This window comes from Pseudoliparis swirei, chromosome 4 (genome assembly GCF_029220125.1).
Source record: "Pseudoliparis swirei isolate HS2019 ecotype Mariana Trench chromosome 4, NWPU_hadal_v1, whole genome shotgun sequence".
Classification (NCBI taxonomy): domain Eukaryota; kingdom Metazoa; phylum Chordata; class Actinopteri; order Perciformes; family Liparidae; genus Pseudoliparis; species Pseudoliparis swirei.
The window spans coordinates 239057-254612 of record NC_079391.1 but is presented as its reverse complement, the minus strand read 5'-3'; positions in this window follow the sequence as shown (position 1 = coordinate 254612).

Sequence of the window (15556 nt, the reverse complement as noted above, 5' to 3'; positions counted from 1 at the left end):
TAAGGAGTGATGAACACATGATGTGTTGTTCACTTTAAGGAGTGATGAACACATGTGTTGTTCACCTTAAGGAGTGATGAACACATGATGTGTTGTTCACCTTAAGGAGTGATGAACACATGATGTGTTGTTCACCTTAAGGAGTGATGAACACATGTGTTGTTCACCTTAAGGAGTGATGAACACATGATATGTTGTTCACCTTAAGGAGTGATGAACACATGATATGTTGTTCACCTTAAGGAGTGATGAACACATTATGTGTTGTTCACCTTAAGGAGTGATGAACACATTATGTGTTGTTCACCTTAAAGAGTGATGAACACATGATGTGTTGTTCACTTTAAGGAGTGATGAACACATGATGTGTTGTTCACCTTAAGGAGTGATGAACACATGATGTGTTGTTCACCTTAAGGAGTGATGAACACATGTGTTGTTCACCTTAAAGAGTGATGAACACATGATGTGTTGTTCACTTTAAGGAGTGATGAACACATGATGTGTTGTTCACCTTAAGGAGTGATGAACACATGATGTGTTGTTCACTTTAAGGAGTGATGAACACATGATGTGTTGTTCACCTTAAGGAGTGATGAACACATGATGTGTTGTTCACCTTAAGGAGTGATGAACACATATGTTGTTCACCTTAAAGAGTGATGAACACATGATGTGTTGTTCACTTTAAAGAGTGATGAACACATGATGTGTTGTTCACCTTAAGGAGTGATGAACACATGATGTGTTGTTCACTTTAAGGAGTGATGAACACATGATGTGTTGTTCACCTTAAGGAGTGATGAACACATGATGTGTTGTTCACCTTAAGGAGTGATGAACACATGATGTGTTGTTCACTTTAAGGAGTGATGAACACATGATGTGTTGTTCACCTTAAGGAGTGATGAACACATGATGTGTTGTTCACCTTAAGGAGTGATGAACACATATGTTGTTCACCTTAAGGAGTGATGAACACATGATGTGTTGTTCACCTTAAGGAGTGATGAACACATATGTTGTTCACCTTAAGGAGTGATGAACACATGATATGTTGTTCACCTTAAGGAGTGATGAACACATTATGTGTTGTTCACCTTAAGGAGTGATGAACACATTATGTGTTGTTCACCTTAAAGAGTGATGAACACATGATGTGTTGTTCACTTTAAGGAGTGATGAACACATGATGTGTTGTTCACCTTAAGGAGTGATGAACACATGATGTGTTGTTCACCTTAAGGAGTGATGAACACATGATGTGTTGTTCACCTTAAGGAGTGATGAACACATATGTTGTTCACCTTAAGAAGTGATGAACACATGATGTGTTGTTCACCTTAAGGAGTGATGAACACATGATATGTTGTTCACCTTAAGGAGTGATGAACACATGATGTGTTGTTCACCTTAAGGAGTGATGAACACATGATGTGTTGTTCACCTTAAGGAGTGATGAACACATGATGTGTTGTTCACCTTAAAGAGTGATGAACACATGATATGTTGTTCACCTTAAGGAGTGATGAACACATTATGTGTTGTTCACCTTAAGGAGTGATGAACACATGATGTGTTGTTCACCTTAAGGAGTGATGAACACATATGTTGTTCACCTTAAGGAGTGATGAACACATGATATGTTGTTCACCTTAAGGAGTGATGAACACATGATGTGTTGTTCACCTTAAGGAGTGATGAACACATGATGTGTTGTTCACCTTAAGGAGTGATGAACACATGATGTGTTGTTCACCTTAAGGAGTGATGAACACATGATATGTTGTTCACCTTAAGGAGTGATGAACACATGATGTGTTGTTCACCTTAAGGAGTGATGAACACATGATGTGTTGTTCACCTTAAGGAGTGATGAACACATGTGTTGTTCACCTTAAGGAGTGATGAACACATGATGTGTTGTTCACCTTAAGGAGTGATGAACACATGATATGTTGTTCACCTTAAGGAGTGATGAACACATTATGTGTTGTTCACCTTAAGGAGTGATGAACACATGATGTGTTGTTCACCTTAAGGAGTGATGAACACATGATGTGTTGTTCACCTTAAGGAGTAATGAACACATGATGTGTTGTTCACCTTAAGGAGTGATGAACACATGATGTGTTGTTCACCTTAAGGAGTGATGAACACATGATGTGTTGTTCACCTTAAGGAGTGATGAACACATGATGTGTTGTTCACCTTAAGGAGTGATGAACACATGATGTGTTGTTCACCTTAAGGAGTAATGAACACATGATGTGTTGTTCACTTTAAGGAGTAATGAACACATGATGTGTTGTTCACCTTAAGGAGTGATGAACACATGATGTGTTGTTCACCTTAAGGAGTGATGAACACATGATGTGTTGTTCACCTTAAGGAGTGATGAACACATGATGTGTTGTTCACCTTAAGGAGTGATGAACACATGATGTGTTGTTCACCTTAAGGAGTGATGAACACATGATGTGTTGTTCACCTTAAGGAGTGAACACATGATGTGTTGTTCACCTTAAGGAGTAATGAACACATGATGTGTTGTTCACCTTAAGGAGTGATGAACACATGATGTGTTGTTCACCTTAAGGAGTGATGAACACATGTGTTGTTCACCTTAAGGAGTGATGAACACATGATGTGTTGTTCACCTTAAGGAGTGATGAACACATGATGTGTTGTTCACCTTAAGGAGTGATGAACACATGTGTTGTTCACCTTAAGGAGTGATGAACACATGATATGTTGTTCACCTTAAGGAGTGATGAACACATGATGTGTTGTTCACCTTAAGGAGTGATGAACACATGATATGTTGTTCACCTTAAGGAGTGATGAACACATGATGTGTTGTTCACCTTAAGGAGTGATGAACCCATGATGTGTTGTTCACCTTAAAGAGTGATGAACACATGATATGTTGTTCACCTTAAGGAGTGATGAACACATGATGTGTTGTTCACCTTAAAGAGTGATGAACACATGATATGTTGTTCACCTTAAGGAGTGATGAACACATGATGTGTTGTTCCTAGAGGAGCTGACATTCCACTAACCCGACTCCCTGAGGGCCGTGTTGTCCACACAGGTCATGACCTTTACCTTCATGATGTGCATCGTGGTTCTATTGTTATTGCTGGTCACACTCAGGTCCTCCCTCACATGTTGTTGACATCAGTCCATGTGTGTCCTCCAGCCATGAGGGCTGCAGCGGGACACGCCCTCTTCTGGACGCTCCGTGTCCATGAGGAGGAACTCAGCCTCAAGCATTCAATAAATTCATTTAAAATATACATGTTTTTGTTTCTTCTTTTACCATTGGCACGCGACCCTTGACCAGAAAGAGGAGCTTCTTATTGTTAGTGCGTTGACCTTTGACCTCAACATGGAGGAGCTGTTATCCGTTTGATCTGAATAGAAAAGGACTGTTGGAGGATTGGTCCAAACAACCGTTATGTCATTGGCTCGACTTTGTGTTATTCTGTCTCCAAACTCTGATGTCTGCACACGCCTGTATTGAAGAAGACACTTTAAACAACTACAGCTTCAAACTCTGATGTGACTCCTCTGGAGAAGATGATGAACATCTGTGAGCTGAAGAACATTGAATGAATACACATTGAAACGTGCGTCCACACACACACACACACACACACACACACACCTGGCTTGGAGGAGCCGTCAGACGGTCAAATTGAGAGCCAGAAACTCGGTGGACCCAAAGCAGCTGAAGCTTCTGCCAAATCACGCAAACGTGGTCTCAGATCATTTGAAGCTCAGCGTGTCGACACGGCGAGGGCGAGGCTCGAGGACGAGGCTCGAGGACGAGGCTCGAGGACGAGGCTCGAGGGCGAGGCTCGAGGACGAGGCTCGAGGGCGAGGCTCGAGGACGAGGCTCGAGGACGAGGATGAGGCTGGAGGACGAGGCTCGAGGACGAGGCTCGAGGACGAGGCTGTGGGGAGGCTGTGGGGAGGCTGTGGGGGAGGCTGTGGGGAGGCTGTGGGGGAGGCTGTGGGGAGGCTGTGGGGGAGGCTGTGGGGAGGCTGTGGGGAGGCTGTGGGGAGGCTGTGGGGGAGGCTGTGGGGAGGCTGTGGGGAGGCTGTGGGGGAGGCTGTGGGGAGGCTGTGGGGAGGCTGTGGGGGAGGCTGTGGGGAGGCTGTGGGGAGGCTGTGGGGGACCTCAGCGTCTCTCCGCCTCCAGAGGTGTGCCGCTCCTCTCCTGTGATGGAAGCTGGTTGTGATTTAATGTCCTCTCACTTGATGGATGCTGAGACGCTTCGGTTCCCTTCGGGTTCAATGAGAAAGCTCACCAAGGTCAAAGGTCACGCTCTGTCACTGCAGGAGTGTGTCGTCTCCTCATCTCGTGGCCTTGGATACAGGGAAGGCCGATACACCTGAAAGACCATCAGGGACCTGAAGATTAGAGTCAGTGAAGCAGGACCAGCAGGGAGACAGGAGGTCCACGATGAGACCCTCCTGTTGGAGGAGGTGATGTCGTGCTAGTTAACTGTCCGGGTTTACTTAGCTAGGTTAACTCTCCAGGTTTATTTAACTAGGTTAACTCTCCGGGTTTACTTAGCTAGGTTAACTCTCCAGGTTTATTTAACTAGGTTAACTCTCCGGGTTTACTTAACTAGGTTAACTCTCCTGGTTTATTTAACTAGGCTAACTCTCCGGGTTTACTTAACTAGGTTAACTGTCCGGGTTTACTCTGTATTACTCACTGTCTTTGAGCTTTTGCCTGTGTAACGGATGTGAAACGGAAGAAGTCGGCTCAGATGGTGGATTTTCCCAGCACTTATTTATTCTGCAGAAGACAACAGAACACACACATTTGCCTTCTGATCTGTCTCTGCACTTCCACTTCCCTCAGCAATAAAAAACCATTGTCCATGGAAGACAGGACCACATTAAATCTAAATAATAACAAGTCTCATCAAAAACCATGACATGTACCATACAAGGGAAAACAGAGACCCCTAATGGACAAAATAAATAACTACATGAGCTAGAGTCATTTTAGCAGAAACAGCGAAAATTCTAACTTTGAACAAAAGGGAAACACATACCTGCAGAAGACAATGAAACACACACATTGCCTTCTGATCTGTCTCTGCACTTCCACTTCCTAGACACGCAAAACAACACAATTTACACAAGGAAAATATACGTCGGGACGACCGGATGTAGCTAAACAAACGGTGCCAAAGTGGCTCAATGAAACCGCCACCAAACGTATATGTTGACGGTCTAAATGACACGACAGCTGGACGCCGGGATCGTATTAGCGACCATTACTGTATGTAACATAAACGGTTAATTTGTATTAAAGAATATAGCCAAAATAGTGCGACATCGTTTTTCACTCAACTCACCCTCAGCAATATAAAACCATTGTGAGCAGGGTTGCCAGGTCTGTGTGACAAAACCAGCCCAATGGCCAATCGAAACCAGCCCAAAAACAAGCCCAATATCAGAACTCAAAATATGCCCGTGCCAAACCATATACACTGCTTTTAAAGTCCAACAGCATTGCTATCATTGCCAAATGTATTGTAATATCTACAAAGTAACAACATACGTTTAGTATGCCAGCATTAAAAGCAGTTTTCCCTAAACAGTTATTTCACCTAGGTCCTAAAATGGCCTTGTGTAATTAGATACAGTATATTATCATAAATAAAATGTGTGCACGTGCTGATCTGGAGTCAGTTTGGTAGGTCCCCCGGGGGGGGCCCCCCGGGGGGGGAAAAAAATTTTTTGGGCCCCCCGGGAAAAAACCGCCCCCCCCCCCCCGGGGGGGAAAAAAGGGGGGGCCGGGTTAAGGGGCCCCCTTTTTTGGGTTTTTAAAAACCCCCCGGGGGGGGGGGGGAAAAAAAAAGGGGGCCTGGGGCCCCCCGGGGGAAAAAATTTTTTTTTGGGAAAATCCCCCCCCCCTTTTTGGGGTTTTTTTTAAAACCCGGGCCCCTTTAAAAGGGAAATTTTAAAGGGGGGGGGTTTAATTTAAAAAAAAACCCCCCGGGGCTTTTTTTTTTTTGGGGGACCCTTTTTTTAAAAAAAATTTTTTTTTTTTTTAAAAAAACCCAAATTTCCCCCCCCCCAAAAAAATTTTAAAAAAATTTTCCCAAAAAATTAATTTGGGGGGAAAAAGGGGGGGGGGGTTTTTCCTTTTTGGAAAAAAAAAGGGGGTTTTTTTCCCCCCCCCCCCCGGGGGGGGTTTTTTTTTTTTTTTAAAAAAAAAAAAAGGGGGAAAAATTTTTAAAAAAAAAAAAATTTTTTTTTCCCCTTTTTTTTTTTTTTAAATTTTTTTTTCCCCTTTTTTTTTTTTTTTTTTTTTTTTTCCCCTTTTTTTTTTTGGGAAAACCCAAAATTTTTTTAAAGGGGGTTCTTTTTGGGTTTTTGGGGGGGAAAAAAATTTTTTTTTAAAAAAAGGGTTTTTTTTTTTAAAAAAGGGGGGTTTTTTTAAAAAACCCCGGGTTTTGGGGTTTTTAAAAACCTTTTAAAAAAAAAAAAAAAACCCCAAAATTCCTTTGGGGGGGTTTTTTTCCCCCCCCCCGGGGAAAAAGGGGAAAAGGGGGGGGGGGGGGAAAAAAAAAAAAAGGGGGGGGTTTTTTTTTAAAGGGGGGCCCTTTTTTTTTTTTTCCCTTTTTTCCCTTTTTTTTTTTTGGTTTTTTTTTAAAAAGGGGTTTTTCCTTTTTTTTGGTTTTTTTGGGGGGGGGCCCTTTTTTTTAAAAAACCCCCCGGGGGCCCCCCCCGGGTTTTTTTTCCAAAACTTTTTTCCCAAAAAATTTTTAAAAAACAAAAAAAAAAAAAAAAAAAAACCCTTTTGCCCAAAAAAAAATTTTTTGGGGGCCAAAAACCCGGGGAAAGGCCCCCCCCCCCAAAAAAAAAAAAAGGGGAAACCCCGGGGGGGGAAAAAAGGAAAATTCCAAAAAAACCCCTTTTTAAATAAAGACAATGACATCATCATAAAGACAATGACATCATCACAAAGACATCATAAAGACAATGACATCATAAAGACATCATCACAAAGACAATGACATCATCACAATGACATCATCACAAAGACAATGACATCATCACAAAGACATCATAAAGACAATGACATCATCATAAAGACAATGACATCATCACAAAGACATCATCACAAAGACATCATAAAGACAATGACATCATCATAAAGACAATGACATCATCAAAAAGACAATGACATTATCACAAAGACATCATAAAGACAATGACATCATCACAAAGACATCATAAAGACAATGACATCATCACAAAGACATCACAAAGACATCATAAAGACAATGACATCATCACAAAGACAATGACATCATCACAAAGACATCATAAAGACAATGACATCATCATAAAGACAATGACATCATCACAAAGACATCATCACAAAGACATCATAAAGACAATGACATCATCATAAAGACAATGACATCATCATAAAGACATCATAAAGACAATGACATCATCACACAGACATTATCACAAAGTCATCATAAAGACTTTTGGAGCTATTTAATTTGACATTTGTATTTAGGTTTTATTGTAAAGTAATATTGATTGTTTATTGCTTATTTAGGTTATATTTTGATATGTTAGTAGTTTCTTATGATAGTTGTAGCTTAGTTTAATATATTTAGTTTTAGGTTCACTGATTGGGTAACACTGGGCACCTGTGGTTATATGTAGAGGTGGATAGGCACAGGACCAGCATGCACCAGGGTGGCAAATGTTTTTTTTTACTACAGCACAGGGAAGCGTCAACGTTTTGTTTGTTCTTTTTTTTGTTGGTTTAAGAAATAAATTATCAGAATACTAACAGGCGGAAATGGACAGTACTTTCTTTTGCATGCGTCAACACCAAAACCCACGGAGCATCAGTGGCAGTTTGATTTATCTTTTTGTTTGATTACGGACGACAAATGGCCACTACAAAGACAATGACATCATCATAAAGACAATGATATCATCACACAGACAATGACATCATCACAAAGACAATGACATCATCACAAAGACAATGACATCATCACAAATACATCATAAAGACAATGACATCATCACACAGACAATGACATCATCACAAAGACAATGACATCATCACAAAGACATCATAAAGACAATGACATCATCACAAAGACAATGACATCATCACAAAGACATCATAAAGACAATGACATCATCACAAAGACATCATAAAGACAATGACATCATCACAAAGACAATGACATCATCACAAAGACATCATAAAGACAATGACATCATCACAAAGACAATGACATAATCACAAAGACATCATAAAGACAATGACATCATCACAAAGACAATGACATCATCACAAAGACATCATAAAGACAATGACATCATCACAAAGACAATGACATCATCACAAAGACGATAGCAGATCAAGATCTCCAAGATCCTTGAGAAAGTGGTCGCAAATCAGTTGTGCGACTTTCTACATCATAATAGTTTATTTGAGAAATTTCAATCAGGATTTAGAAAACACCACAGCACCGAGACAGCACTGGTGAAAATTACAAATGACCTCTTAATGGCAGCAGATAAAGGACTCCTCTCTGTAATGGTCTAGTTAGACCTTAGTGCTGATAGAGGACTCATCTCTGTACTGGTCTTGTTAGACCTTAGTGCTGATAGAGGACTCCTCTCTGTACTGGTCTAGTTAGACCTTAGTGCTGATAGAGGACTCCTCTCTGTGCTGGTCTAGTTAGACCTTAGTCCTGATAGAGGACTCCTCTCTGTGCTGGTCTTGTTAGACCTTAGTGCTGATAGAGGACTCCTCTCTGTACTGGTCTAGTTAGACCTTAGTCCTGATAGAGGACTCCTCTCTGTGCTGGTCTTGTTAGACCTTAGTGCTGATAGAGGACTCCTCTCTGTCCTGGTCTAGTTAGACCTTAGTGCTGATAGAGGACTCCTCTCTGTCCTGGTCTTGTTAGACCTTAGTCCTGATAGAGGACTCCTCTCTGTACTGGTCTAGTTAGACCTTAGTCCTGATAGAGGACTCCTCTCTGTGCTGGTCTTGTTAGACCTTAGTGCTGATAGAGGACTCCTCTCTGTGCTGGTCTTGTTAGACCTTAGTGCTGATAGAGGACTCCTCTCTGTGCTGGTCTTGCTAGACCTTAGTGCTGATAGAGGACTCCTCTCTGTCCTGGTCTAGTTAGACCTTAGTGCTGATAGAGGACTCCTCTCTGTCCTGGTCTAGTTAGACCTTAGTGCTGATAGAGGACTCCTCTCTGTACTGGTCTTGTTAGACCTTAGTCCTGATAGAGGACTCCTCTCTGTGCTGGTCTTGTTAGACCTTAGTGCTGATAGAGGACTCATCTCTGTACTGGTCTTGTTAGACCTTAGTGCTGATAGAGGACTCATCTCTGTACTGGTCTAGTTAGACCTTAGTGCTGATAGAGGACTCATCTCTGTACTGGTCTAGTTAGACCTTAGTCCTGATAGAGGACTCATCTCTGTACTGGTCTTGTTAGACCTTAGTGCTGATAGAGGACTCCTCTCTGTACTGGTCTAGTTAGACCTTAGTCCTGATAGAGGACTCATCTCTGTACTGGTCTAGTTAGACCTTAGTCCTGATAGAGGACTCCTCTCTGTACTGGTCTTGTTAGACCTTAGTCCTGATAAAGGACTCCTCTCTGTACTGGTCTTGTTAGACCTTAGTGCTGATAGAGGACTCCTCTCTGTACTGGTCTTGTTAGACCTTAGTCCTGATAGAGGACTCCTCTCTGTACTGGTCTAGTTAGACCTTAGTCCTGATAGAGGACTCCTCTCTGTACTGGTCTTGTTAGACCTTAGTGCTGATAGAGGGCTCCTCTCTGTACTGGTCTAGTTAGACCTTAGTGCTGATAGAGGACTCATCTCTGTACTGGTCTAGGTAGACCTTAGTCCTGATAGAGGACTCATCTCTGTACTGGTCTTGTTAGACCTTAGTGCTGATAGAGGACTCCTCTCTGTACTGGTCTTGTTAGACCTTAGTGCTGATAGAGGACTCCTCTCTGTACTGGTCTACTTAGACCTTAGTCCTGATAGAGGACTCATCTCTGTCCTGGTCTTGTTAGACCTTAGTCCTGATAGAGGACTCCTCTCTGTCCTGGTCTTGTTAGACCTTAGTGCTGATAGAGGACTCCTCTCTGTACTGGTCTTGTTAGACCTTAGTCCTGAAAGAGGACTCCTCTCTGGACTGTTCTTGTTAGGACTACACGTAGGACTACACGTTGGACTACACGTAGGACTACACGTTGGACTACACGTAGGACTACACGTAGGACTACATGTTGGACTACACGTTGGACTACACGTTGGACTACACGTTGGACTACACGTAGGACTACATGTTGGACTACACGTTGGACTACACGTTGGACTACACGTAGGACTACACGTTGGACTACATGTTGGACTACATAGAGGACTACACGTTGGACTACACATTGGACTACACGTAGGACTACACGTTGGACTACACGTAGGACTACACGTTGGACTACATAGAGGACTACACGTTGGACTACACATTGGACTACACGTTGGACTACACGTAGGACTACACGTTGGACTACATAGAGGACTACACGTTGGACTACACATTGGACTACACGTTGGACTACACGTAGGACTACACGTTGGACTACATAGAGGACTACACGTTGGACTACACATTGGACTACACGTTGGACTACACGTAGGACTACGTGAGACTACCGTGGGACGTAGAACTACACGTTGGACTACACGTAGGACTACACGTTGGACTACACGTTGGACTACACGTTGGACTACACGTAGGACTACACGTTGGACTACACGTAGGACTACACGTTGGACTACACGTTGGACTACACGTTGGACTACACGTTGGACTACATAGAGGACTACACATTGGACTACATAGAGGACTACACGTTGGACTACACATTGGACTACTTTGAGGACTACATGTTGGACTACATAGACTACACGATGGACTACATAGAGGACTACACGTAGGACTACGTGGGACTACACGTTGGACTACGTAGGACTACGTTGGACTACATAGAGGACTACACGTTGGACTACATAGAGGACTACACGTTGGACTACACGTTGGACTACATAGAGGACTACACGTTGGACTACATAGACTACACGTTGGACTACACGTTGGACTACATAGAGGACTACACGTTGGACTACACGTTGGACTACACGTTGGACTACACGTTGGACTACACGTAGGACTACACGTTGGACTACACGTTGGACTACACGTTGGACTACACGTAGGACTACACGTTGGACTACACGTTGGACTACACATAGGACTACATGTTGGACTACACGTTGGACTACACGTTGGACTACACGTTGGACTACACGTAGGACTACACGTTGGACTACACGTAGGACTACACGTTGGACTACATAGAGGACTACACGTTGGACTACATAGAGGACTACACGTTGGACTACACGTTGGACTACATAGAGGACTACACGTTGGACTACATAGACTACACGTTGGACTACACGTTGGACTACATAGAGGACTACACGTTGGACTACACGTTGGACTACACGTAGGACTACACATTGGACTACACGTTGGACTACACGTAGGACTACACGTTGGACTACACGTTGGACTACACGTTGGACTACACGTTGGACTACACGTTGGACTACACGTTGGACTACACGTTGGACTACACGTTGGACTACACGTAGAACTACACGTTGGACTACACGTAGGACTACACGTAGGACTACACGTTGGACTACACGTTGGACTACACGTAGGACTACACGTAGGACTACACGTAGGACTACACGTAGGACTACATGTAGGACTACACGTAGGACTACACGTTGGACTACACGTTGGACTACACGTTGGACTACACGTTGGACTACACGTTGGACTACATAGAGGACTACACGTTGGACTACACGTTGGACTACATAGAGGACTACACGTTGGACTACACGTTGGACTACACGTTGGACTACACGTAGGACTACACGTTGGACTACACGTTGGACTACATAGAGGACTACACGTAGGACTACACATTGGACTACACGTTGGACTACATGTAGGACTACACGTAGGACTACACGTTGGACTACACGTAGGACTACATAGAGGACTACACGTTGGACTACATAGCTACACGTTGGACTACACGTTGGACTACATAGAGGACTACACGTAGGACTACACGTTGGACTACACGTAGGACTACACGTAGGACTACACGTTGGACTACACGTAGGACTACACGTTGGACTACATAGAGGACTACACGTTGGACTACACGTTGGACTACACGTTGGACTACATAGACTACACGTTGGACTACACGTTGGACTACACGTAGGACTACACGTAGGACTACACGTTGGACTACATAGAGGCCTACACGTAGGACTACACATTGGACTACACGTAGGACTACATGTAGGACTACACGTTGGACTACACGTAGGACTACATAGAGGACTACACGTTGGACTACACAGAGGACTACACGTAGGACTACACGTTGGACTACACGTAGGACTACACGTAGGACTACACGTTGGACTACATAGAGGACTACACGTAGGACTACACGTTGGACTACATAGAGGACTACACGTTGGACTACACGTTGGACTACATAGAGGACTACACGTAGGACTACACGTTGGACTACATAGAGGACTACACGTAGGACTACACATTGGACTACACGTTGGACTACATAGAGGACTACACGTAGGACTACACGTTGGACTACATAGAGGACTACACGTAGGACTACACATTGGACTACACGTAGGACTACACGTTGGACTACACGTTGGACTACACGTAGGACTACACGTAGGACTACACGTTGGACTACATAGAGGACTACACGTTGGACTACACGTTGGACTACATAGAGGACTACACGTAGGACTACACGTTGGACTACATAGACTACACGTAGGACTACACGTAGGACTACACGTTGGACTACACGTTGGACTACATGTTGGACTACACGTTGGACTACATAGAGGACTACACGTTGGACTACACGTTGGACTACATAGAGGACTACACGTTGGACTACACGTAGGACTGCACGTAGGACTGCACGTTGGACTGCACGTTGGACTACATAGAGGACTACACGTAGGACTACACGTAGGACTGCACGTAGGACTACATAGAGGACTGCACGTTGGACTACACGTTGGACTACATAGAGGACTACACGTTGGACTACATAGACTACACGTTGGACTACACGTTGGACTACACGTTGGACTACACGTAGGACTACACGTTGGACTACATAGAGGACTACACGTTGGACTACATAGAGGACTACACGTTGGACTACATAGACTACACGTTGGACTACACGTAGGACTACACGTTGGACTACACGTAGGACTACACGTTGGACTACATAGAGGACTACACGTAGGACTACACATTGGACTACACGTTGGACTACATGTAGGACTACACGTAGGACTACACGTAGGACTACACATTGGACTACACGTTGGACTACATAGAGGACTACACGTAGGACTACACGTTGGACTACATAGAGGACTACACGTTGGACTACACGTTGGACTACACGTAGGACTACACGTAGGACTACACGTTGGACTACATAGAGGACTACACGTTGGACTACACGTTGGACTACATAGAGGACTACACGTAGGACTACACGTTGGACTACACGTTGGACTACACGTAGGACTACACGTTGGACTACACGTTGGACTACATGTTGGACTACACGTTGGACTACATAGAGGACTACACGTTGGACTACACGTTGGACTACATAGAGGACTACACGTTGGACTACACGTAGGACTACATAGAGGACTACACGTAGGACTACACGTAGGACTGCACGTAGGACTACATAGAGGACTGCACGTTGGACTACACGTTGGACTACATAGAGGACTACACGTTGGACTACATAGACTACACGTTGGACTACACGTTGGACTACACATAGGACTACACGTTGGACTACATAGAGGACTACACGTTGGACTACATAGAGGACTACACGTTGGACTACATAGACTACACGTTGGACTACACGTAGGACTACACGTTGGACTACACGTAGGACTACACGTTGGACTACATAGAGGACTACACGTAGGACTACACATTGGACTACACGTTGGACTACATGTAGGACTACACGTAGGACTACACGTTGGACTACATAGAGGACTACACGTAGGACTACATAGAGGACTACACGTTGGACTACATAGAGGACTACACGTTGGACTACACGTTGGACTACATAGAGGACTACACGTAGGACTACACGTTGGACTACATAGTGGACTACACGTAGGACTACACGTTGGACTACATAGAGGACTACACGTAGGACTACACGTTGGACTACATAGAGGACTACACGTTGGACTACACGTAGGACTACACGTTGGACTACATAGAGGACTACACGTTGGACTACATAGAGGACTACACGTTGGACTACACGTTGGACTACATAGAGGACTACACGTAGGACTACATAGACTACACGTTGAACTACACGTAGGACTACACGTAGGACTACACGTTGGACTACGTAGACTACACGTAGGACTACACGTTGGACTACACGTAGGACTACACGTTGGACTACACGTTGGACTACACGTAGGACTACCGTTGGACTACAATGAGACTACACGTTGGACTACGTTGGACTACACGTTGGACCACACGTAGGACTACATCAATGACCACACGCTGGACTACGTGGGACTACACGCTGACCACAGAGGACTACACGTTGGACTACATAGAGACTACGTTGGACTACACGTTGGACTACATAGAGGACTACACGTTGGACTACACGTTGGACTACGTTGGACTACCGAGGACTACACGTTGGACTACATTGGACTACGTTGGACTACCGTGGACTACACTTGGACTACACGCTGGACTACGTTGGACTACACGCTGACTACGTTGGACTACGTTGGACTACGTTGGACTACGTGGACTACACGTTGGACTACACGAGACTACACGTGGACTACAGGACTTGGACTACACGTTGGACTACCGTAGGACTACACGCTGACCACACGAGGACTACACGTTGGACTACACGCTGACTACATTAGGACTACACGTTGGACTACACGTTGGACTACATAGAGGACTACACGTAGGACTACACGTTGGACTACACAGAGGACTACACGTTGGACTACACGTAGGACTACACATTGGACTACACGTTGGACTACATAGGGACTACACGTTGGACTACAGGACTACGTTGGACTACACGAGGACTACACGTTGGACTACGTTGGACTACCACACGTTGGACTACGTAGGACTACGTTGGACTACATAGAGGACTACACGTTGGACTACACGTTGGACTACACAGAGGACTACACGCTGGACTACACTGGACTACACGTTGGACTACACGTAGGACTACACGTTGGACTACACGTTGGA